This window comes from Podarcis bocagei (genome assembly GCF_964188305.1).
Source record: "Podarcis bocagei genome assembly, chromosome: 13".
NCBI lineage: Eukaryota > Metazoa > Chordata > Lepidosauria > Squamata > Lacertidae > Podarcis > Podarcis bocagei.
In genome coordinates, this window is record NC_138138.1 from 13,200,198 (window position 1) to 13,226,535 (window position 26,338).

At 45.0% G+C, this 26,338-nt stretch overlaps 3 long non-coding RNA genes across 3 annotated transcripts in view; all 3 read right to left on the minus strand.

Annotated features, from left to right (window-relative positions):
* LOC308571412 overlaps positions 1–26,338 on the minus strand; it is a 93,098-nt gene that overhangs the window by 66,668 nt on the left and 92 nt on the right. The gene's annotated exons all lie outside the window — the stretch shown is intronic.
* LOC308571407 lies at positions 193–1,700 on the minus strand. Its single transcript, XR_014001395.1, has 2 exons — positions 1,182–1,700; positions 193–408 (listed from the first exon to the last, which is right to left on the minus strand). It is a non-coding gene; the product is annotated as an uncharacterized lncRNA (long non-coding RNA).
* On the minus strand, positions 7,644–14,125 carry LOC308571962. The gene is made up of 3 exons (XR_014001621.1): positions 12,895–14,125; positions 9,283–10,628; positions 7,644–7,737 (listed from the first exon to the last, which is right to left on the minus strand). It is a non-coding gene; the product is annotated as an uncharacterized lncRNA (long non-coding RNA).

Genomic DNA, 26,338 nt, shown 5'->3' on the forward strand with positions numbered 1-26,338 from the left:
ACCATGTCACCAACCAGGGAATCCAGTCTCCAGAATTAGCAAAATCAATTGTTTTTATCCGGTCAGCTTATCCTCCAGCTGTTAAGTAATTCCAGTCCCTGTATTGATGTAACAGCTCATCTGACCCTTCCAAAGTGGGTGCTAAAATAAGTAACAGGTCACCAAGTGGAAAGAGAGCCTGTGGAGCCAACATAATAAGAATGTATGAGGATTTTATTTATAATAATAGGATTCTATTCTATGGGTAGCCAGGGAGGGCCAGGGTGAGATTGCGCATCACTGCATTTCCCTGAGAGCTGCGCCATATCATCATCCAGGCAAGGCCCGTCACATCTCCCCTGTAGGCTGCCAGGTAGACCCCAGAAACTGCAGAGCGTCCATTTGCAGTGTGGCCACCTGGGTGTTTGGCTGAAAAGCAGGAGAAGAAGGCCAAGGGACTAGTGATGAGGAGGGCCAAGTCCCGGCGGAGGATGACTTTGCAGCTCAACGCCTGGTGTCCCATCAAATCAGCCGTGTCCAGTGCGGTGAGCAGCGCGTAGGGCAACTGCAAAGCCATGAAGACCAAGCGCAGGGTCTTGAGGCCAGGAGAGCATGGGTGATCGCTGTGTAGCAGGCCGCCCTGACTGCGAACGGGAGCACAAAACCCAAGGCCACTTGCACCAGGCTGACGGCCGCTGTGATGTCCGCCATCCTGCAGAGGTGAACACCCCCGTAGTCCTCAACGCGTGCGTACATGAAATGGGGCAGTGCCAGAGCCATGGAGAGCAGCCACACCAGCCCTGAGCAAAGCTGACCCCAGCAGGTGGCGGAGGAGTGCAGGCGATGGGGGACAGGTGCCCCCACGATCAGGCGTCTCTGTTGCTTTGCTTCACGTTGCTTTGGTTGTATTCTGTTTTACTCTGACTGTTGGGAACCCTTGCGTATTACAAGCGAGCTCTCTGTCTCCCATAAGGAACAAGAACTGGGTTTTTTTGTCCTTTTAAGCTGAAAAGCAAGAGAAAAAGGACAATGGTCAAGGACAATGGGAGTTGTAATCAAGCATCACCTGTAGGAGAGCTGCGGTTCCCAAACCCGTCTTATTAGTGTCAGCCTTTTCCCAGAAACGCATCTACAGCATGAACACGTACGTTCAACTTGTAGGGTGGTCTCCCTGCCCCATGCAATTTTTCCCTTCCTCTTACCTGTTCCATTTACATGGTGGCTTGGGCAGCAGCCACAGCAGGGCAGACAGGAGATCCTGCAAGAAAGAAAGGGTCATTGAAGCAGGGGAGAACTGGACGCTATGCACTGCTTCTTGGGTTGGAATCCTATTTGCTGCTTTCCCAGCGGCATCTGGGTGGCGCCTGTGAGAAGAGGAGGCTCGACCAGACGGGCCCTTGGCCTGATCCCACAGGCCCTTCTTGTGTGTTTCCTTCTCCCTGTCCCATTACCTCTGAGGCAAGAGTCCTTAGTCTTAGTCAGGTGATCTCTGTGTAACTGCGAATGGGAGCGCAAAACCCAAGGCCACTTGCGCCAGGCTGACTGCTGCTGTTACGCCCACCACCCTGCAGAGGCAAATGCCCCCATAGTCCTCTACACGGGCATACAAGAAATGGGGCAGCGCCAGAGCCGTGGAGAGCAGCCACACTCGCCCTGAGCAAAGCTGACCCCAGCAGGTGGTGGAGGAGTGCAGGCGGTGGGCGACGGGTGCCCACACGATGGCCACACACGATGGCCCATGAGGGACAGGAAGCCGCTGTAGAAGCTGAGGGCATGGAGAAAAGGTATTCTCTCTTTGCAGCTAAATGTCCAGAGGACTCCCTCACCTCACCTCACGGTTTGGGTTGGGGGTCCCAAAAGACGCTGCAGCAATTCTCCTCGAACTGGGGAAAGCCTCCTCAGTCCCTTGGGGGTTTGTACAGCCTTACAGCTCCCTCCCCCCTCCCCAAGCTGGCGAGCTTGAGCTTGAGAGAAGGTAACTGCGGTGAACTGGAAGCCTTGGCCACCACATTTGCCTGCACCTGTACCGACACCTGTACCCTCGGGACCAGAAGACCAAAAGGAAGAGACGCCACCACAGAACTAACAGATTGATCCAGGATGTCCCTGCAGCTTCTCAGTTGGAACATTAATGGCGGGAATTCCCCAGAAAAAAGAAGAAGAATCTTCCATATATTGAAAAAAGAACAATTGGACATTATTTGTTTGCAGGAAACACATGTGACTGGGCTTCACAGGAAAGTGCTAATTAATAAAAGACTAGGCCAAGAATTTATCTCATCGGACAGAGTTAAGAAAAGAGGAGTGGTGATCTACACAAAGGAGAGCCTGTCACCAAAATTTCTATTTAAAGATGAGCAAGGAAGAATTTTGGCAATTGAAATACAGACGCAAGGAGAAAAATTTTTAATATTTGGAATCTATGCACCGAATGAGGGGAAATCAGAATTTTATAAGAAGCTGCATGAGATAATGCTGGACTATCTAGACTATACTAACATCATCATGATGGGAGATATGAATTGGGGTGGTATCTACAAACATGGATAAGTCACAAAATCAAAATTTAACAAAAGACGGCAGACTACATGAAACTTTTTTTGAACTAACTGACAATATGGACTTGATTGATATATGGAGGACAAAGAACCCCTGAGGTAAAGAAGGAACATTATTTTCTGAGGCCCATTTGTCATGGACAAGAATCGACCAAATATGGACAACTAGAGGGCTGGCACCTAAGACTAGAAAAGTGGAAATCTGCCCAAAAACTTGCTCCGACCATAACGCCATGAAAGTGGAATTGAGACTTGCTCCAATTGGTTCCTTCAGATGGAAAATGAATGACACCCTATTAAGAGATCAGGAGATTGTGAAGAAGGCCCAAAAAACTTTAAAAGACTATTTCGAAATAAATTTGAACACCACGGTGGAAAAGAGAACAATCTGGGACGCAAGTAAAGCAGTCATGAGAGGGTTTCTGATACAACAGAACACGATTAAGAAAAGATTCTGGAATGAAAAAAAGGATAAGATCTTAGAGAAGATAAGAGATGGAGAGAAAAAATTGAGATCAAAACCAAAATCGAAGGAGGTTCTGAGAGAAATTAAATTCCATCAAGCACAATATGCGAAATTGATAAATCAAGAAGTTGAATGGAAAATTAAACAAATGAAACAAAGATCATTTGAATCAGCGAACAAGTGTGGGAAACTGCTAGCATGGCAGTTGAAAAAGAGACAAAAATTGAATACAGTTACTAACCTAGAGATTGAAGGGAGAAATATCCAGAAACCCAAGGAAATTAGAAAGTGTTTCCAGAGATACTTCAAAAAGCTTTATACGCAAGGAAGAGACTGAGATAGACCAATTTTTAAAAATTAATGGATTACCAAAATTAGCCCAGGAAAAGAGAACAATCCTGAATTACAGAATAACACAACAAGAAATTGAGGGTGCCATTCAGAATATGCAACTAGGCAAATCTCCAGGCCCAGATGGGCTTACCTCCAAGTACTATAAGATATTGAAAGACTTTTTGACACAACCATTAATGGAGGTTTGTAATGAGATTATGGAGGGGAAGAAGGCACCGGAATCGTGGAAAGAAGCTTTCATCACATTGATACCTAAAGTGGAAACTGAAAAGACCCAATTTAAGAACTACCGCCCCATCTCACTCCTAAATGTGGATTACAAAATTTTTGCAGATATTTTGGCAAGTAGACTTTAAAAAGTACTAAATGAAGTAATTCATAAAGACCAGGCAGGCTTTCTCCCAGGTAGACATTTGTTTGATAACACTAGGAATATTATTGACATTTTGGAACTTTTGCAAACTAACATCAATACAAAAGCAGTATTAATCTTTATAGATGCGGAGAAGGCCTTTGACAACATCTCTTGGAAGTTCATGAAAAAAAACTTGGCAGGGATGGGAGTGGGACGTGGGTTTGAAAATGGAATAGAGGCAATTTATTCAGAGCAAAAAGCTAAACTGATAGTTAACAATGTGGTGACAGAAGAGTTCAAAATTGAAAAAGGAACACGACAAGGTTGCCCCTTATCCCCTCTGTTATTTATTTCTGTCCTGGAGGTGCTTTTGAACATGATTAGGGAGGACCGGTTGGTGCAAGGAATACAGGTCGGAGAGAAACAATATAAATTGAAAGCTTTTGCAGATGATTTGGTTTTAACATTACAGGAGCCAGAATCTAGTACAAAGAGAGTTTTAGAATTAATTTATGAGTTTGGTCGGGTGGCGGGATTTAAATTGAACAAGCAAAAAACCAAGGTTTTGGAGAAAAATTTGACACCTTTAGAAGCAGAGGGGTTTCAGAAAGAGACAGAGTTAAATGTGGTTAAAAAGGTGAAATACCTAGGGGTTAATTTGTCTGCTAAAAATTTGAATTTATTCAAAGATAATTATGAAAAATGTTGGTCAGAAATCAAAAAAGATTTAGAAACTTGGTCAAGATTGAAACTTTCCTTGTTGGGTCGAATTGCAGCTATAAAAATGAATGTATTGCCAAAGATGTTGTTTTTGTTTCAAACCCTACAGATCGTGGACAGAGTGGAATGTTTTGGAAAGTGGCAGAAAGATATCTCTAAGTTTGTCTGGCAGGGCAAAAAGCCCAGGATAAAATTTAAAATACTAACTGATGCAAAAGAAAGAGGGGGATTTGCCCTGCCGGACTTAAGGTTATATTATGAAGCTGCAGCTTTCTGCTGGATGAAGGATTGGCTACTTTTGGAGAACACTGATGTCCTGGATTTGGAAGGGTTTAATAATGCTTTTGGTTGGCATGCATATTTGTGGTATGACAAGGTAAAGGTTCGCAAAATGTTTAAAAACCATATTGTCAGAAAAGCAATATTTATTGTCTGGACAAAATATAAAGACTTATTAGAGAATAAGGCCCCGAGATGGTTATCACCAATGGAGGCCAAGGCTCGAAAAAAACCCAATATGGAGGCCGGCTGGCCGAAATATTGGGAAATAATAGAAAAAATTGGAGACAATTAGAGGCTGCAGAGTTTAGAAAAATTAAAAAACAAGGTGCGAGATTGGTTACATTATGCTCAAATCCAAGAGGTTTTTAAGTTGGATAAAAAAATAGGATTCCAGGTGGAAAAATCGAAATTAGAGACAGAACTGCTTGAACCAAAGACTAAGATACTTTCAAGAATGTACAACTTGTTGCTTAAATGGAACACTCAGGATGAGACAGTCAAATCAGCCATGATAAAATGGGCTCAGGATATTGGGTATAACATCATGTTTGAGGACTGGGAAAGGTTATGGACCCCCGGAATGAAATTCACGGCATGTAATGCCCTGAAGGAAAATATTATGAAAATGATGTATAGGTGGTACATGACCCCAGTCAAGCTCGCAAAAATATATCACCTGTCTGATAATAAATGTTGGAAATGTAGGGAGGCTGAAGGGACATTCTTTCACCTCTGGTGGACTTGTCCAAAAGTGAAGGCCTTCTGGGAAATGATCTATAATGAGTTAAAAAAGGTATTTAAATATACCTTTACCAAGAAACCGGAGGGCTTCCTCTTGGGCATTGTCGGCCAGAGAGTGTTAAAGAAGGACAGAACCTTTTTTATGTATGCGACTACAGCAGCAAGAATACTCATCGCAAAATATTGGAAGATACAAGATTTGCCCACACTGGAAGAATGGCAGACGCAATTGATGGACTACATGGAACTGCCTGAAATGACTGGCAGAATCCGAGATCTGGGAGAAGAAACAATGGAAGAGGACTGGAAAAAATTTAAGGACTATTTAAAAAAACAATATAAGTTATATGAATGTTAAAAATTTTCACGATTCGGAAACTATAGCTTCAGCAACTAAAGTTGGGAACTAGGAAATTATATTTTAAGTAAGAAAAGGTTAAATTTTAAGGTAATACTATGTTTAATTTAGGATATAATTAATTGATGAAAAGTATGAAAAATTTGAGGTATAGTATTTGAAAAGTACAAAATAAGGTACGAAACAAGGTAATAATTTGCTGATAATTTTATTATAAAGAATGCAGGGTAAGGGAGATGTGAGGAAGTCCAGTAGTAGATAGGTAGCCGTGTTGGTCTGCCATAGTCAAAATAAAAAAATTCCTTCCAGTAGCACCTTAAAGACCAACTAAGTTAGTTCTTGGTATGAGCTTCCGTGTGCATGCACACTTCTTCAGATACACTGAAACAGAAGTTGCCAGATCCTTCTATATAGTGAGAAGGTGGGGAGGGGTGTTACTCAGAAGGGTGGTGGGAATGGGAGATAGGCAGATAGCTGAGAGAGCCTCTTGACGACTCTTAACAACTGTAATAGGTCTTACAGGAAAAGGCAAGGGGTGGGAAGGTGAGAAATGGTTTAGTTATGTATAGTGAGATAAGAATCCAATGTCTTTGTTCAGCCCAGGTCTTTTCATGGTTTTAAGTTTGGTAATGAGTTGTAATTCAGCAGCTTATCTTTCCAGTCTATTTCTGAAATTCCTTTGTAGTAAAACAGCTACTTTGAGATCTTGTATAGAATGTCCTGGGAGATTGAAGTGTTCTCCTACTGGTTTCTCTGTTCTGTGATTCTTGATGTCAGATTTATGTCCGTTTATTCTTTGGCGTAAGGTTTGGCCTGTTTGTCCAATATAGAGAGCTGAAGGACACTGTTGGCATTTGATGGCATACACAATGTTAGACGATGAGCAATTAAATAGTCCCGAGATGGTATGTGTGATGTTGTTGGGGCCAGTAATGGTGTTGTCCGGGTGTATGTGGCAGCAAAGTTGGCATCTGGGTTTATTGCAGGCTCTGGTGCCAGTGTCTGTGTTAAGTCTGGTTGTAGTATTATTGTGGGTTAGGAGTTGTTTAAGATTGGGGATTGAGGAAGTCCAGTTAGTTATTTAAAAAATGTGTTGAACGGTTGGTTTTTCTTTTCTATTTCTTTTTTCTTTTTCTTGTTTCTTTATTTCTTTCTTCAGTCTATGTTTATAATCTTTGTATCTGAAAACTGAATAAAATATTTATTAAAAAAAAAAAACACGTGCTGGGATGAGGCCACCGTGTGTCAGGCCAGAGGGGGCTGTTGGGGTGTGTGGTTGTGTCTCCCCTTGTTGGGCATCTTGCTCCCCTGCCCGTTCCGTTAGCTGCTTGATAGAATCATAGCATGGCAGAGTTGGAAGGGATGCCAAGGGGCATCTAGTCCAACCCCTAGCAATGCCAGGATCCTGCCCACAGCCAGCCGTGGCTGGTCTACAAACTCCGACCATCCTCTTCCCAGCCAGATGCACTGACCCCTTGCAATTCTGCCTGGGGTGGAGAAAGGGGAGAGAGAAACGTTTTGCTCTCTCTCTCAGGACATGGATATGAGAGCCACACCATGAAGCCCTGACAATATCTCAAGGGCCGTCACAAGGAGGGGGGAGGAATTGCATTGCAGGGGGTTGGGCAGGGCAACCCTGTTTAGGGAAGCTTTTAATGTTTGATGTATTACTGTATTTTGATAATACTGTATTTTGGTTGGAAGCCGCCCAGAGTGGCTGGGGAAGCCCAGCCAGATGGGCGGGGTATAAATAATAAATTATTATTATTATTATTATTATTATTATTATTATTATTATTATGAATGATCCTGGGCATTGCGGCTTCCCTCTCACAGACCTACAACCCCCAGAACCCCTAACAAACTGCCATTCCCAGGGTCATTTGGGGGAAGACATCTGCTTTTTAGAACAGGGATGAAGAACCTGCCGTTTCCTCACCTCCATTTCCTAGGAACTAAGAACTCAAGTGCTTCTAACAGTATGGTTATAGGGAGCAGCGTGTATAAAATATTGAATGCAATAGAGTTGTTAAGTTAATTGTCTTAGAATTATTATGGGAATGTCAAGGTGGGAGGGAGGGGGAAAGGGAGAGTATGGGATTCTGGTGGTGAGTGATGATTGGATGAGGATTTGAAAGGGCGTTTGAATGTAAGACAGTTGAGAGTCAGTTGAGAGCCGTGGGTTCTGGAGGGGGTGGTTGGGCAAATAACTATTCAGTTTAGGATCTGTAGTCAAAAAGTTTTTGATTTGAGTTTCTACTAAAATGAGGCTGCATTTTAATGTTGTGTTTTAATATTGGTTTTAAGTTGTATTTTAATCAATTGTTTTCATACCCGGTATTAGCCGCCCTGAGCCCGGTCTTGGCTGGGGAGGGCAGGGTATAAATAAAAATATAAATTATTATTATTATTACTATTAGTCTAGTCGCCATTTTTGTAATAAAGCAGCATATGAGATAAAAAGAATTTGAGGCCATAAGCTCAGGTACACACATCATCCTACAATCGTTTAGTGAATCATCCCTACAGTCTCCTTTAGTGAGGGTGTAGTACCTAGATTCTGGATCAAACATTGATTTTTTTTTTTTGCTCTTTTCTAGTTTCATAGGTTTATGTTCTGGTTCTAATGATGTAATAGGGATGGGGGCTCTTTAAATACTGGGGTCTGCCACACACCTTTTCTTTTTTTAAATGAAATAATTTCCCCTCAAAAACACATGCATTGTCTCTTTAGGTTCTTCACTTACATTTGTTGTGAGACATTGGTGTTACATGCCGTACAGGGTTGGGAAGAAAAGAGGGGGCAGTGTCAGATTTTTGTATAGGCTAAGTAGGCTGAAGCCTAGGGCTTCTAAATCTAGGGGGCCTCCCCAGCCTGCCCACCCCCCAGCGGGCAGCCTCCCCTCTCCCAAAATTGCAAACCCAAGACTTCATGCGAGGGCAGGCAACTCAAGCCCAGCAACTATGAGACTCAGGGCCAGCCAGTGGGGCCCAATTTGAAACTCTAGGGCCCATTTTGAATTTTTTTTGTGGGGCTCTAGTTCACAGCCAAAGTCTGCAGAATCTTAGAGATATAAATCCGGTGCTAGGTCGTCTTCACAAGGTCAGCAAAGCCTTTCAGAAATCAGTCCTGTTATTGAGTTCTTGTGCAAGTTTGTCCAGTTCACTTCCGGATTTTTTAAAGGGAATATTTTGATGAGCTTGAGAAACAAGCAAAAGCCACCTTGCCAAATGTTAGCTACAAAACAAGGAGACAAAGAGTGAGGGAACGGCAAGGAAATGACAGAAGTGCACCTGATGCACTTTCTTCAAGAGATAAGTTCAGGATAAAATCCTTTATTCCTATATTAGATGCACTTGAAGCCAATTTAAGAAGAAATACTGTGTGCAGTATTTCTTTCTGGTGTGAGTGGGCATTGTTATCTTGTAATATGTTCAGTAGGGCCAGTTCTGGGGTGACTTCGGGTACCTGTTTAGTTATTTTGCTTATTTCTGGTATGACTGCACACACTCCTTTTCTGACTGGGTGGGATCTGCTGGTTCAGACACAGCGTATGTCTGAGAAGGCCCCACAAGGTGATCATGAGGAGGAGGTGCGAGGAAAAAACGGTTGTGGCATTGATTTCTTGGGCAACTTGGAAGGGCTGTGGTGGGATCCAGAAATGGCAACCTGGAGCCCCGCTGACCACTTAACCTGCTCTCTTCTCCATCAGCTTGGGACCTTTTTCTGAGACACTTGCTGGGTATGATAGCATCCTTTGTCGTTGGAGCATCTTTATCAAGATGCTAACAGATCTGCCTGCCTTTGATCAGTTGTGCTTCAAGGGAATCTCACCATCCTCTTGTAGCCTTATGAGGCTTTGCCCTCGGGTGGGAAAAATATTGCGCCCGGGAAAGGGAAAATGGGAGTCAACAGACACTCAAGGAATAGTTTCGGAGAAAAAGCTTTATTTCTACCATCCATGAACTGGTAGAAGGAGCAAGTGTGATAGTTCACAAAAACATGCACGAGTTCACAGTCATTTGCACAGAATATATATTCCCCTTCCAGTTCCCTCCCCTTTCTCCTCCCTCAGGAGTCCTGCCCCATGAGTTCCTCTGAGCATGAACAGAAAGCTCCTGTCTTGGACTCTTCCCAGGAAAGGGGGGGTGAGAAGCCAAGGGGTTTCAGAGTGTTCAAGATGCTGCAACTGAATGTGATAAGATTCGTTTCTCAGGCCTGCTCTGACAGTCTATTCATTAGCTTTCCCCCCTTCCAGTACAAGTCTTCTTGTACTGATAAAAGTAATGGTTTGCTATGCATCTTGTGAGAAAACAGAGGAAAACTTTAGCTGTGGATTTTTAGAAGACGAGAAATGAATTTTGGACAGTTTTGAGGCCTGGTTGTGGGGGGGAGGTGACTTCAGGCCTAGGTGGGGTCACCTGTCCTCACCTTCCTTCACTCTGATTCTTTAACATTTTCCAGCCCAGATAGATATTAACCAAAGGATCTCACAATAGTCATCTCCTTGCAGGAACAAGGAAGCACAGGAGAATCAGATGCACCACAAGAGCATCTTGGATGGGATGGCTTTCAAAGAGGGCTAGACAATTGCATGGAGGAGAGACCTATCAAAAGCAACTAGCCGTGATGGCTATGCTCAGCCTCCCCTGTGGTGAAGGGAGCAATGCTTGTGAAAAGCACTTGCTGGAAGCCACAGACTCCCCAAATGTGTTTCACAAGGACTCCTTCCTTCTGCCCCAGTACCTGAGGGTTGTCACATCTCTCCAGGGATTTGGCCAGAATGAAGTAAACGTTGGGGAAAGGCTCCTTCCCTGCAAAGAAAACAGAGCAATCAGCAAGCGCCTGGCTCCCAGCCATGCTAGCACCAGTCTGGCACATGAGGGTGGGAGACATGGGAAGGAAGCATTCCTATAATATGGGACACTCAACTGGCATTTCCACTTGCCTGAAGTTGGAGCATTTCCCCCCTTGTTCTGGCCTGCCTCTCTCCTAAGGAAGATACAAGCTCTTGCTGGATTCCACTGGTGTGGAGAGTCTTCCTATGGTTCCCAAATGTTTCAGAAGCATCTTTTTGTTCCTTTAGCTGCTTGATATAATCATAGCATGGCAGGGCTGGAAGGGATCCCAAGGGTCATCTAGTCCAACCCCCGGCAATGCAAGGATCCTGCCCACAGCCAGCCCTGGCTGGGCTCCAAACTTCAGCCTTCTGGTTACCATTGCAATTCTGCATGGGGTGAAGAAAGGGGAGAGAGAAATGTGCTACTTACACTCTCATAACACCGATATGAGATCCGCACCATGCAGCCCTTTGAATACCTTACTGGGCTGTCACAGGGAGGAGGGAGAAAGCTTGTTTTCTCTTGCTCCAGAGGAGCTGAAGCAGTGACTCTCCTTCCTTGGAGGTTTTAAGCAGCGCTTGGATGCCCATCAGCCATGGATCATCTAGTTGAGATTCCTGCCTTGCAGGGGGTTGGACTGGATGACCCTCAGGGTCCCTTCCAATTCTATGATGCTATGTTTTAAAGAGCATCCAGTGTGCCTTTGAAGCCCATGACTTCCCCCAAAATGATTCGTGGCATTGTGGCTTCCCCCTCACAGACCTACAATTCCCAGAACCGCTAACAAACTACAATTCTTGGGATTGTTTAGGGGAAGATATCTGCTTTTTAGAACAGGGATGAAGAACCTGCCGTTTCCTCACCCCCATTTCCTAGGAACCAGGAACTCAAGTGCTTCTAACAGTATGGTTATAGGGAGCAGCGTATATAAAATATTGAATGTAATAGGGTTATTAAGGTAATTGTATTAGAATTATTATGGAAATTTCAAGGAGGGAGGGAGGGGGAAAGGGAGAGTATGGGATTCTGGTGGTGAGTGATGATTGGATGAGAATTTGAAAAGGAGTTTGAATGCTAGGCAGTTGTTGTTTTTTTATATAAATGTTTTATTAAGTTTTAACAGTAAAAGAAATTTCAAGAAAAATACAAAAACAAGAAGAATACAAAGTCACAAAATACAATACAAAAATACAAACATTAAACACAGCGAAAGAAAAAGAAAAAAAGTAAAAAGATAAAAGAACAAAAATTCCCTCTTTCTTAATTTCCATCTTCAATTAACTTATTTTCCCGACTTCCTCACGTCTCCCGTTCTTGTATCCCTTTTTAGAAATTTATTCAGCAAATTCATATTCTAACAATTTGTCTATTATTATTTCAATCTTACATTTTACTTTATTGCTAAAGCCCCTGAAACCATTTCAATGTCTTTAACATTCATAAATTTTACAGTGTTTCTGCAAATAAATTTTAAATTTTCTCCAATCTTCTTCCACTGACTCTTCCCCCTGGTCTCGGATTCTGCCAGTCAATTCCGCCATCTCCATATAGTCTATTAGTTGCATCTGCCATTCTTCCAAGGTGGGTAGGTCTTGTGTCTGAATGCTAGGCAGTTGAGGCAGTTGAGAGTAGTAGGTTCTGGAGGGGGTGGTTGGGCAGCTAACTATTCAGTTTAGGATCAGTAGTCTAGTCGCCATTTTTGTAATAAAGCAGCATATAAGATAAAGAGAATTTGAGGCCATAGGCTCAGCTACACACATCATCATTTAGTGAATCATCCATACAATCTCCTTTAGTGAGGGTGTAGTACCTAGGTTCTGGACCAAAGATTGATATTTTTTGCTTTTTTCTAGGAAGGATGTGGGTGGGGAGAATTTTGGGATTCATCTCCACAGAAGCATTCCCAACCAGGGTGTACAATGGGCTCTCAAATTTAAAGAGTGCCCTGTGCAATGCTAAAATTTGGCACCCCTCCCTCTTGTTCTTCAGCATTGTTTTGGCACCCTCTGCAGCATGGTGCCCAGTGTAAACACACTGGCCATGCCACCCTAAAACGGCCCGGGCCCAACCTTGGGATGTGGTGTTGGCATGGGAGAGGATCACGCTCCGTGTCCTGCCCAGGTGGACCACAGAGAAACACTTCACATAAAACTATAGGGATATCTAAATCAGGCCTTCCTCCTCCAGCTGGCAAGATGACTGTGAAACACTTCCCCTGCCACACAAGGTCACAGCATACCTCCACATTTTGGTTGGTTTCGTGGCACCGCTGCTGGGCTTCTGGAGGTTTTCCCAAACCACGACCCTGTGAAGGAAGAAGGACATTGTACTCTCTAGGCGACAGGGGTGCCGTGGGACGTCCCCAATAATCTTCTTCTGGGGCACAGCACCCTCAATATTTTCTCTTTCACCCCCTCCTGTCTGCCTCCCCAGTTCCCTCCCTTCCTCAGTGTTTGGGGAGCAACTTCCCCCGCCATGGAAGGTCACAGCATGCCTTCAAATTCTGGGTTTCCCCATGGCACCGCTGGGCTGCTTCTTCCTGGCCAAAGCCTTAAGCCGCTCTCCCAAACCATGGCCCTGGGAGAGATGAAGGACATTGTATTTCCCTGGCATAAGCATCCACTCTAGGGCACCAGGGTCTCCAGGGCCCTCCCCAATTATTTGGGGCTGGGGTGAGGCGGGACTGCTTCCCACCCCCAGCCCTCTATGGCACATGTGGGGAATGGATTCCCCATGGAATTAACATACCACGACCTGCAGTGCTTCCCTACAGCGCCACAGCCGCTCCATTGGCCTTCCTGTCAGAGGAGCTGGGAGACAGGAATGAAAATAAAAACAGAGGAAGTTACCAGCCAGTTATTCACAACAGAAAATCTCATCTGCGGACAACAGCTGAGGACCTGTCAAGCTATCGACAGCTGTGGACAAGGCAAGCCATGGAGCCATGGATATGAGAGCCACACTGTGCAGCCCTGACAATATCTCAAGGGCCGTCACAGGGAGAAAGCTTGTTTTCTCCTGCTCCAGAAGCCCTCAGGACCTGAAGCCGTGGCTTCAAGCTACAAAAAGGAGATTCCGACTCAACGTCAGGAAGAACTTTCTGTCAGAAAGAGCTGTTTGACAGGGGGAAGAAATTCCTCAGGAGGCAGTAGACTCTCCTTCCTTGGAGGTTTTTCAGCAGAGGCTGGGTGGCCATCTGCCATGGATGCTTGAGCTGAGATTTCTGCATTGCAGGGGGTCGGACTAGATGACCCTCAGGTCCCTCCCAATTCTACAATTCTATAATCCTATGATTTAAAGTGCATCTAATGAGCATTTAAAGCACATGACGTCCCCAAAATGATCCTGTGCATTGTAGCTTCCAGGCTGTCACCTTTGCGAAACTCAGCTATAGTGGAGACTGTTATAGAAAGAGTACAGCAGTACAATAGGGTCCTTTCAGGCTTTGAAAGCGATTTTGAATGTTGTGGGGGAGGCAGTTGAGAGTTTGTTGAGAGTGGTGGGTTCTAGAAGGGGGGGCAAGGGGCGGCTTCTGATTGGCTGCAGGAGTTTCCTGTACTCAGTCGGAAGCCGTGTCAGACGTTCGGCTTCCAAAGAACATTCACAAGCTGTAACACTCACTCATAATTATTTTATCTGTTGAATTTATATTGCACCCTTTCCCAACCTTGGGATGTGGTGTTGGCATGGGAGAGGATCACGCTCCATGTCCTGCCCAGCGGACCACAGAGAAACACTTCACATAAAATTATAGGAATATCTAAATCAGGCCTTCCTCTTCCCCATGGCACCGCTGGGTTGCTGCTTCCTGGCCTTAAGCCGCTCTCCCAAACCATGGCCCTGCGAAGAAAGAAGGACATTGTATTTGTTGACATAGGCATCCAATCTAGGGGACAGGGGTCCCATTGGCCCTTCCCAGTGCTTTTCTTCTGGGGCACAGCCCCCTCGCTTGCTGCTCCTGCCTGGGCACACGACGGCCCGACCCTTGGCTTGGAAGGAGGGGGTGAGGGGCTGAGGCAAGACAGGCCTGCTCCCCCCCCAAGCTCCGTTTCGCTCAGGTTGGCGCTACGACCTCCTGGCACATGTGGGGAATGGATTCCCCATGGAATTAACATACCACAATGTCCAAGTTGCAATTTTTATACATGGCGGCTTCCCCTTCTTTCATTTGCTCGTGAAGCCTCTGGGCCTCCTACCTTCAGAATCCATTTCTCTCACTGTCATCTGACAGGCATCCCTCTTGCAGGGCATTATAAGGCTTGCTTGCAAAGCAGCACTTTGTGACATCAGCTGGCAAACAGGGGCCAGGCTGCTGAATTAAGAAGAATAAAACCAGGGGGGTCAAAGTGTGCTGGGATGAGGCCACCGTGGGTCAGGCCAAAGGGTGCTGTTGGGGTGTGTGGTTGTGCTCCCCTGGTTCTGCATCTTGCTGCCCCGCCCCTTCCTTTGGCTGCTTGATGGTAGAGTTGGAAGGGATGCCAAGGGTCATCTAGTCCAACCCCCGGCAATGCCAGGATCCTGCCCACAGCCAGCCCTGGCTGGGCTCCAAACTCCGAACATCTTCTTCCCAGCCAGATGCACTGACCCCTTGCAATTCTGCCTTGGGTGGAGAAAGGCTTTGCTCTCTGTCCCTCAGGACATGGATATGAGAGCCACGCCATTCAGCCCTGACAATATCTCAAGGGCCGTCACAGGGAGGAAGCTTGTTTTCTCCTGCTCCAGAAGCCCTCAGGACCTGAAGCCGTGGCTTCAAGCTACAAACAGGAGATTCCGACTCAACTTCAGGAAGAACTTTCTGTCAGGAAGAGCTGTTTGACAGTGGGAAGAAATCCCTCGGAAGGCGGTAGACTCTCCTTCCTTGGAGGTTTTTCAGCAGAGGCTGGGTGGCCATCTGCCATGGATGCTTGAGCTGAGATTCCTGCATTGCAGGGGGTTGGACTAGATGACCCTCAGGGTCCCTCCCAATTCTACAATTCTATAATTCTGTGATTTAAAGTGCATCTAATGAGCTTTTAAAGCACATGATGCCCCCCAAATGATCCTGTGCATTGTAGCTTCCAGGCTCTCACCTTTGTGAAACTCAGCCATAGTTGTAGAAAGAGTGCAGTGTCCTTTCAGGCTATTAGAGCGAGTCTGAATGTTGGGGGGGAGGCAGTTGAGTGTTGAGAGTGGTGGGCTTTAGAAGGGGGGGCAAGGGCGGCTTCCGATTGGCTGCAGGAGCTTCCTGCACTCAGTCGAAAGCCATGTCGGACGTTCGGCTTCCAAAGAATGTTCGCAAGCTGGAACACTCATAATTATTTTAATTGTTGAATTTATATTGCACCCTTTCTCCCGAAGGAGGCCAGAATGACATGAGATGTGGGTCTATTCTTGGCAGTTTCCCGTAGATTTGACACAGCTGATGCGCAACTGGGAACATTGTGTGAATAAAAACCACTGACTTAAAAGTGACAACACTTACCTGCTTCTTTAAGATGTATGTCAGCAATGCAGACCATAGTGGCTAGCTTTCTTATTCTCTTGCTTGTTTGCTAGTTTCTGGCTTCCTCACATGTAAATGTGGCAGACACACTTAAAGAACAAATACCGTTGCTTCCATCATGCCTACTTGGACCCATCAACCCTTAAATCTGTGCCCTATATTGCACGCTTACATAATTCAATAAATAAACTCAAACAGCAGCAGCAACAACAACAAAAACTGTGGGGCTGTGAAAAATTCACTCTGTGTGTTTTGCTGCCTTTTTGTTAGTTATTCCCCTTGCAGAAGAAGAAGAAGAGGGTGGGGCTCTTTGTCTCCCTGCCCATCCCTTTCCCCACAGAAGCAGCCTTCCGCTTTCCTTTCACTTCGCTGAATCAGGCCCCACAGGTTTAATCAGATGTGCATCCAAGGGCCAATTCTGACTGTCTGTACTATCTGCACCCAGTTTACCGTACGGCCCTCTAAGGAGGCCTTTCCCATCCACTGTCCTGTTTTCCAAAGAGCGTTGTTGGTAGCGATGGCCTTGGCTATCCATGCCAATGAGCCTTTGATAGTATGTCCACCACTTAGGAGTCCCAACGAAAGCAGAGCAGAAGGGGTGCTGCTGCCGCTATGGAGTTCGTGGCAGGGCTTAGGCTCTTCACTCTTCCTTTAGCATCACAGGATTGTGGAGGGACCACAAGGACAATCCATCCGCCTGCAATGCAGAAATCTTTCAACCAAAGTGGGGCTCAAACCCAACATCCTGAGGTTAAGAGTCAGGCTCTATTGACTGAGCCATGATTGGTGGTCAGCATTTAATCTCGGCCTCTCTGGCAGTGAGGAGCATTGCACCCCTTTGCCATATTTGGGGGTGTTTTTGGAAGAAGCCGGAGACCACCACTGTATAAATATATATAAATATTACATATTTAAGGTTACATGTTATCTTTATGATCCCCATTCTATAAATCAGAGCTTCCCAATTTTAAATATATGCGGAAGAAGGTCTTGGGGTTTACTGCCATATGAAAATATTTTAGCCCTGAGATATTGGAAGTAATAGCTTGTGTATATATAATAACTACCCTCTAATAACTTAATAACCCACCTTCCCTTTTTCCCCCCTTTACTGTATTAGTATTCTTCTAGAAACTGGAGGTGTTCTGCCTCGGCACATACAGGTTGATTCTGTGACAGACCAAAACCAAGATGGAACTGTCTGTACATCATGTTGCCCTGATAAATTTTATTCTCATGAGAATTTTGGAACACAGATTGGCTTTCATATCAATTAGAGACTGAGGGTTTATCTTCATATTTATGCAATAATCTGGTAGAAACTGTTGGGGCAAATGGATTATATTTACTGATACTGAGCTCTTTCTGTGGTCAGCTATAGTTCCAAGCTTTCTATATAATATAGTTACTTAGAAAAGGGGTCCTATTTATTTCTATAGGGCTTAATCCCATCTAAGTGTGCGTAATATTACACTATTAGTACGGAACACTTATTGCTAGTTTGCTTGCAAAGCAGCACTTTGTGACATCAGCTGGCAAACAGGGGCCAGGCTGCTGGGTTGTCAGGCAGCGGAATTAAGAAAAATAAAATCAGGGGGGTCAAAGTGTGCTGGGATGAGGCCACCGTGGGTCAGGCCAGAGGGTGCTGTTGGGGTGTGTGATTGTGCCTCCCCTGGTTCTGCATCTTGCTCCCCCGCCCCTTCCTTTAGCTGCTCAATAGAATCATAGCATGGTAGAGTTGGAAGGGATCCCAAGGGTCATCAAGTCCAACCCCTGGCAATGCCAGGATCCTGCCCACAGCCAGCCCTGGCTGGGCTCCAAACTCCGACCATCTTCTTACCAGCCAGATGCACTGACCCCTTGCAATTCTGCCTGGGCTGCAGAAAGGGGAGAGAGAAACGTTTTGCCACACCATGAAGCCCTGACCATATCTCAAGGGCCGTCACAGGGAGAAAGCTTGTTTTCTCCTGCTCCAGAAGCTCCCAGGACCTGAAGCCGTGGCTTCAAGCTACAAGAAAGGAGATTCCAACTCAACTTCAAGAAGAACTTTCTGACAGCAAGAGCTGTTTGACAGGGGGAAGAAATTCCTCAGGAGGCAGTAGACTCTCCTTCCTTGAAGGTTTTTCAGCAGAGGTGGGATGGCCATCTGCCATGGATGCTTTAGCTGAGATTCCTGCATTGCAGGGGGTTGGACTAGATGACCCTCAGGGTCCCTCCCAATTCTACAATTCTATAATTCTGTGATTTAAAGTGCATCTAATGAGCATTTAAAGTACATGATGCCCCCCAAATGATCCTGGGCGTTGGGGCTTCCCTTTCACAGACCTACAATTCCAACCAGAGGCCAACCAGAGTGTATTGAGAAGCAAATCAGCTAGTAAGCCTGTTGCAAAGTCACATAATAATAATAATAAGAAGAAGAAGAAGAAGAAGAAGAAGAAGAAGAAGTTAGACAACAAAAATTTTCCCAATACATGTTTGCCTTCAGATGTCTTCTAAAAGGAGCAAAGGGCAAGATTCTTTTATTCACAACCAGGAAAGATGCACACACCATCTTCTGGCAAAATCCACCCCAGTAGCAACCAGGAAACTATCTTCTTCTTCTTCTTCTTCTTCTTCTTCTTCTTCTTCTTCTTCTTCTTCTTCTTTTTGCAGAGGAAAACAGATTCCACTGTAGATTCTGAACTGACGGGAGGTGTGCCTGTTTTGTGCTTGGGTGAAAAGGAGCCTTGAGTCATCGCCAAGGAAGCTGAGCTGAATGTCTTTCCGCCCCATTGCAAATTCCGTCCTGACTTTGTGCCTTTTCATGCCGGCCTGTCATTCTGGGTGTGAGATCACAGCAATGTCTTTGGGGAAAGCCCTGTTATTTAGGAGGTGTGGAGAAGGTAACAGAGCCATGTCACTTCCTGAGGCAACCACACATTCATTGTTATGAGCTGAATGTTCTTCCTTCCTGTCCTGTTGACTCCCTATGTAGAGGAGGCAATTTCAATGAACTTTTCCCACTCCGTTTTCTCCCAGTTTCTTCTCTCCAGGCTGAAATTCTTCCTGCCCCCCTCTCCACCAACTCAACCATATTGCAGTGTCATCAGTACACCCCAAATTGCCATTACATTGGCACTGTGGTGTCAGGACTATCAAAAGTACCTTGCATTTTGCTTTGATGGGGGTAGTCGGTGTTTCCTTCTAGCACGGTGTCTTATCTACCAATAATAATAATATTTTTATTATTTATACTCCATCCATCTGGCTGGGTTTCCCCAGCCACTCTGGGTGGCTTACATAAAAAATTGTAAAGCATTAGAGATTAAAAATTTCCCAATGGCAACATTTTTACACCCGAAAACCATTCATTCTTATTTGTTTGCCGGGAGCTTAGATGACATTACATTGAGCAAGTGTTATTCCACATTTTCTAGTGCATCTTCCTGTCGCTTTCCTTATCACAAAAAGTCCGATCTTTCGGGAAAGTGGGTTTGTTGTGCAAAAGCTTCAAATCAATGTAATTGTGCAACCTGAGTTTGTCAGTATGTGATTGAATCTCACCCCAAACAGGGACAGTCTCTTATCTGTTTGGCACCAGCTGTAGAACCATTTATCTGCCTAGGTGACAGACAGCTTTATTTGTCTTGCCTAGAGGGTTGCCTTCAGATGTCTTCTAAAAGTCAGATACTGTAGTTGTTTATTTCCTTGACATCTGACGGGAGGGCTTTCCACAGGGCGGGTGCCACTACCAAGAAGGCCCTCTGCCTGGTTCCCTGTAACTTTACTTCTTGCAGTGAGGGAAATGCCACAAGGCGCTTGGAGCTGGACCTCAGTGTCCGGGCTGAACAATGGGGGTGAAGACGCTCCTTCAGGTGGTGAACCGGATGCCAAGGAGAATCCCAGGCAGGGCAAGATGGGAATATCCATTCCTTGCCATCAGCCCCTCAAACCTGGCAATTAGAGATGATGTTGGCTCCAAACAGGGAAGCTACGCTTCTGGAAATCTAGGGCAGCAAGCGCCAATATCCACACCAATAGCACAACAGAACCAGGCTGCGGTGCTTCTAAGTTAGAGGCCCATATGCAACATTTAATATGGAGAGATGTCATCCAGAAGTGACCTTCACGGGGCCAACATCTTTGATAACATTAACTCACACCCCATTCAGCAAAGGTCCTTCTCAATTTTAATTAAATGCTTCCTGTGCAGAAATCCTGCCTGTTAGATCACTTCCTGTTGATCATGACTGCGGGAACAAGTGAAAGGAGGGGGCTTAAATTACTGGTTTCCTCACACTATTTCCTTTTCCCTTTTCCTTTTTATAGTGATGGTTGCTGGTCTGATATTACAAAATGGACCAGCTTACAGCGGTTTGTGAAACCTGAACCTATGCATATTTACTTAGAAATCAGTCGCACTGAGTTCGGTGATATTTAAAAAGGTAAAGGTACCCCTGCCCGTAGGGGCCAGTCTTGCCAGACTCTAGGGTTGTGCGCTCATCTCACTCTATTGGCCAGGAGCCAGAGCTGTCCGCAGACACTTCCGGGTCACGTGGTCAGCGTGACAAGCTGCACCTGGCGAGCCAGCGCAGCACACAGAACGCCGTTTACCTTCCCGCTGGTAAGCGGTCCCTATTTATCTACTTGCACCCGGGGGTGCTTTCGAACTGACAGGTCGGCAGGCGCTGGGACCGAACGACGGGAGCGCACCCCGCCGCGGGGTGTTGCCAGCCTCAGGAAATATATAACGCAGGGACTGCAGGTGTAGAACAGGTTATTTTACACCAGATTTTCTTCAATTATGGTAAATCAATATTAAATGCTTTTCAGAAAAACGTGGGTTGGCATTTTTTTGTCACCGACGCACTGTGGATGCTTCAAAAACTTGTGTGCATGAGACACACTATTTTCACAATATACTCTTGTCTGGAAGCAACCTGAGAGAAAAGTGGGATTAGGGCAATACTGTGCCAGCTGTTAAGTCTTGCCCTACAGCAAAGACAAGAGGGAATAATTAGTGACATGAATGGGAAAGGCTCTAGTTATTTGTTGTTTAGTCGTGTCCGACTCTTCGTGACCCCATGGACCAGAGCACGCCAGGCACTCCTGTCTTCCACTGCCTCCCGCAGTTTGGTCAAACTCATGCTGGTAGCTTCGAGAACACTGTCCAACCATCTCGTCCTCTGTCGTCCCCTTCTCCTTGTGCCCTCCATCTTTCCCAACATCAGGGTCTTTTCCAGGGAGTCTTCTCTTCTCATGAGGAGTCCAAAGCACTGGAGCCTCAGCTTCAGGATCTGTCCTTCCAGTGAACACTCAGGGCTGATCTCCTTAAGAATGGGTAGGTTTGATCTTCATGCAGTCCATGGGACTCTCAAGAGTCTCCTCCAGCACCATAATTCAAAAGCATCAATTCTTCGGCGATCAGCCTTCTTTATGGTCCAGCTCTCACTTCCATACATCACAAAATAAAAAAAATTATTCCAGTAGCACCTTAGAGACCAACTAAGTTTGTTATTGGTATGAGCTTTTGTGTGCATACACACATCTTCAGATATCTGAAGGTATCTGAAGAATTGTGCATGCACACAAAATCTCATACCAATAATAACCTTAGTTGGTCTCTAAGTTGCTACTGGAAGTAATTTTTTAATTTTGTTTCGACTATGGCAGACCAACACGGCTACCTACCTGTAACTAGTTCCATACATCACTACTGGGAAAACCATAGCGGGTTTACAGATAAATGGTGCTCAAATGCAGACAAGCCTGAAAACTGCCACTTGGAGTGGATTGTGTTTCCATTCCCGCTGGCTTCATTCTATGCTTCTGCGTCAGCACTTGTACCTTGCTGCCAGTTTAGTGAGGGAAAACGAGGCATCCTAGGCTCTGTACCTTGCTGTAGGCTAGGGCAGAGTCCGGAAATGAATCATGGATGCTGCGGTGAAAGCTGAACTTTCCCACTGGTGCGTCTCTCATGTTCAGCTTATCTTTGTGGGAAAAAGAGAGAGATGCAGTTAGGGGCAAAGGATTCCAAGAAGCAACTTCCCAGGGTTCAGACATACTTCTGCTGCCCAGAATCATCCTGAATATTTCAGGTTCTCCTAATCCCAATCCTGACATAGAAAGATGTGACTCAAATTAAGACCAGATCAGATCTATAGCACAACATAATAACAAATGAATCGATGGCCCTTGTGGTCTCTTCCAACTCTATGATTCTATGATTCTATGAATCTGTTCGAAATTTGGGGAAATGTCCAAGTGGAAACTTTTGGAATGTCGTGTTTTTGAAATCTGATCTTTTAAACATTACTCTGACCATGCCAGCTGCATGTTAAAGATTTCTAATTCATTTAAAGCCCTTAATGGTTTTGGCCCCGTCTACCTAGTCTCTACCTCTGTCATTCAGCCCAGACACAAAGATCAAGCTTCGAGGACTCTTTGATAATTCCCTCCCTGTGAAAAATGAGGTTGCAGGGAACCTGGTAGAGGACACGCTCCCAAGGTTTTTAGCGGGGGCAATTAGAATAAGATCTATTATTTGATCATTGATGTAAACCCCCAAAATGTATTTTCTATAGTTAAGTTTTTACCTCTATCTTCAGTACATTTTATTTTATTTTATTTTATTTTATTTTATTTTATTTTATTACTATGGCTAGTGGCTGATGCAAATAAAGATTCTTCTGATTCTGACACCTCCCATCAGATGTCAAGAAGATAAAAAACTATACAACTTTTAGAAGACATTTGAAAGTTCTTCTGGTGTTGGAAGCCACCCAGAGTGGGCGGGGCAGTAATAGTGTTGTTGTTGTTTAGTCATTTAGTCGTGTCCGACTCTTCGTGACCCCCTGGACCAGAGCACACCAGGCACTCCTGTCTTCCACTGCCTCCTGCAGTTTGGTCAAACACATGTTGGTAGCTTCGAGAACACTGTCCAACCATCTCGTCCTCTGCTGTCCCCTTCTCCTTGCGCCCTCAATCTTTCCCAACACAGGGTCTTTTCCAGGGAGTCTTCTCTTCTCAGGAGGTGGCCAAAGTATTGGAGCCTCAGCTTCTGTCCTTCCAGTGAGCACTCAGGGCTGATTTCCTTCAGAATGGATAGGTTTGATCTTCTTGCAGTCCATGGGAGTCTCAAGAGTCTCCTCCAGCACCATAATTCAAAAGCATCAATTCTTCGGCAATCAGCCTTCTTTATGGTCCAGCTCTCACTTCCATGCATCACTACTGGGAAAACCATAGCTTTAACTATACGGACCTTTGTCGGCAAGGTGATGTCTCTACTTTTTAAGATGCTGTCTAGGTTTGTCATCGCTTTTCTCCCAATAAACAGGCGTCTTTTAATTTTGTGACTGCTGTCACCATCTGCAGTGATCATGGAGCCCAAGAAAGTAAAATCTCTCACTGCCTCCATTTCTTCACCTTCTATTTGCCAGGAGGTGATGGGACCAGTGGCCATGATCTTCGTTTTTTTGACGTTGAGCTTCAGACCATATTTTGCACTCTCCTCTTTCACCCTCATTAAGAGGTTCTTTAATTCCTCCTCATTTTCTGCCATCAAGGTTGTGTCATCTGCATATCTGAGGTTGTTGATATTTCTTCTGGCAATCTTAATTCCGGCTTGGGATTCATCCAGTCCAGCTTTTCGCATGATGAATTCTGCATATAAGTTAAATAAGCAGGGAGACAATATACAGCCTTGTTGTACACCTTTCCTAATTTTGAACCAATCAGTTGTTCCATATCCAGTTCTAACTGTAACTTCTTGTCTCCTGTTTCTTCTTGTCTCCTGTTTCTCAGGAGACAGATGAGGTGATCAGGCACTCCCATTTCTTTAACAAACTTGCCATAGGATGGTTGACACAGTCAAAGGCTTTTGTGTAGTCAATAAAGCAGAAGTAGATGCTTTTCTGGAACTTTCTAGCTTTCTCCATAATCCAGCACATGTTTGCAATTTGGTCTCTGGTTCCTCTGCCCCTTCGAAATCTAGCTTGCACTCCTGGGAGTTCTCGGTCCACATACTGCTTGAGCCTGCCTTGTAGCATAACCTTGCTAGCATGTGAAATGAGTGCAATTGTGCGGTAGTTGGAGCATTCTTTGACACTGCCTTCTTTGGAATTGGGATGTAGACTGATCTTCTCTAATCCTCTCACCACTGCTGAGCTTTCCAAACTTGCTGGCAAGTAGTAGTAGTAGTAATCCTAGGCATTCATTTCATAAAGGTAAAGGGACCCCTGACCATTAGGTCCAGTTGTGGCTGACTCTGGGGTTGCAGTGCTCATTTCACTTTATTGGCCGAGGGAGCCAGCGTACAGCTTCCAGGTCATGTGGCCAACATGACTAAGCCGCTTCTGGAGAACCAGAGCAGCGCACGGAAACACCGTTTACCTTCCCGCCGGAACAGTACCTATTTATCTACTTGCACTTTGATGTGCTTTCGAACTGTTAGGTTGGCAGGAGGAGACCAAGCAATGGGAGCTCACCCCATCGCAGGGATTTGAACCGCCGACCTTCTGATCAGCAAGTCCTAGGCTCTGTGGTTTAACCCACAGCACCACCCGTGTCCCTATTATGTGTCTAATTTAGCACTTTAAGCCCTGCCTCCACCTCAACCCCTATATCCCAAGTTTGTCCAGAATTAGGGATCCTGGATAAGGGAGGGGATGAGCTGCAGAGTATTTCTTTCTTTTCCTTGCCTGTATTCAGCATGCATTTCCATCCCATCTCCCCCATGGCTCCTGCCAAGCCTGCACATGTGCAAAACATTGGTCTCGACCCCCATCTTGGCTGGTAGCTGTGACCTGTAAATGACATTAGCCTGGACAAGTCTGAACAAGTAATCAGAGGTTGCTAAGCAAACAGTCAATCTACACCAAAGCCTAGGGAGAAGACCATCTATCTTACTTGATAACGGACAATGCAGTTATATCTCCATGACAAAAAAGGAAGATCAATATTTTCACAATCCTAAGGCTTCCCGAGAGAGTTTAAACCAAAAACCAAAAACATGACAGTAGCACTTTTTAGTCTCTTATGTTGTCGTGGCAGAAAATGGTGGTGGTGGGGGAATTCTTTTAGGGTGAGGACATTTTCAGAATGGGTGGGGAGAGTGGGGAGCTGGATGGATTGAAGCGCCACCATGGGTCAAAACAGCTGCTACTTTCTTACAGCATTTTAAGAGGAAGTTTCTACTTATGATGAGGCATGAATCACACATACACAATTTCCACAGATTGGGGGGCTCAGTTGAGGGGCGAAAGCTGCCATTAGATAAGGGGTCAGCAACCTTTTTCAGCCGTGGGCCGGTCCACCGTCCCTCAGACCATGTGGTGGGCCAGACTATATTTTTTTAAAAATATGAACAAATTCCTATGCCCCACAAATAACCCAGAGATGCATTTTAAAGAAAAGGGCACATTCTACTCATGTAAAAACACGCTGATTCCTGGACTGTCCGCGGGTCGGATTGAGAAGGCAATTGGGCCACATCCGGCCCCCGGGCCTTAGGTTGCCTACCCCTGCATTAGATCCATCAGGTCACAATACGTCGCTGCCATCAGACCAGCTACATGGCAGGCACAGAATATTGCCTCTTCCAGCTGGGTGATTCTGTTCATTAGTAAGCTATTAACTAAAGTATCAGAGGTGGATCAAAGTTGGGTCCCATTTCTTTTTGGGAAACTGTTTTGTGGCATAGGAGGGACAATTGGCTCATCAGCCAAAGCTTGTCTGTGGCATCTGGTTGTCAGAAGAGCTATGGGCATCCATCCTTAAAATATTTGGCTATGCTCAAGTGATACAGGTTGGCATAAATACCTCCAAAGCTGAGCAAGACTGAAAAGCAGAATAGCCTGCTCAAAATATAAATATCGAGAGCATTTGTTTTTGTTTTACAAAGAAATTCTAAATGTTTATTGCTCTTTTTCTTCCAAAGGAAGCAGAAATACAATGCACCACCACTCAGGTATAAAGCATAATTAAAATAAACACCCAGGGTGGTGTTCAACTAAATTTCACTGGGAGTAATCACAATGAAATTAATGACTATGACTACGTTAGGGCCATTCATTTCAGAAATTCTATTTTGAGTAAAACTTAGTTTAATGCTACCCATAATGAATGCCATTTCTATGACACACAAAAGAAGACAGGAAACTGCTTTACATCATCAGGACAAACCATTTGTCCAACTAGCCTGGGGTGTTGCTAAATGATT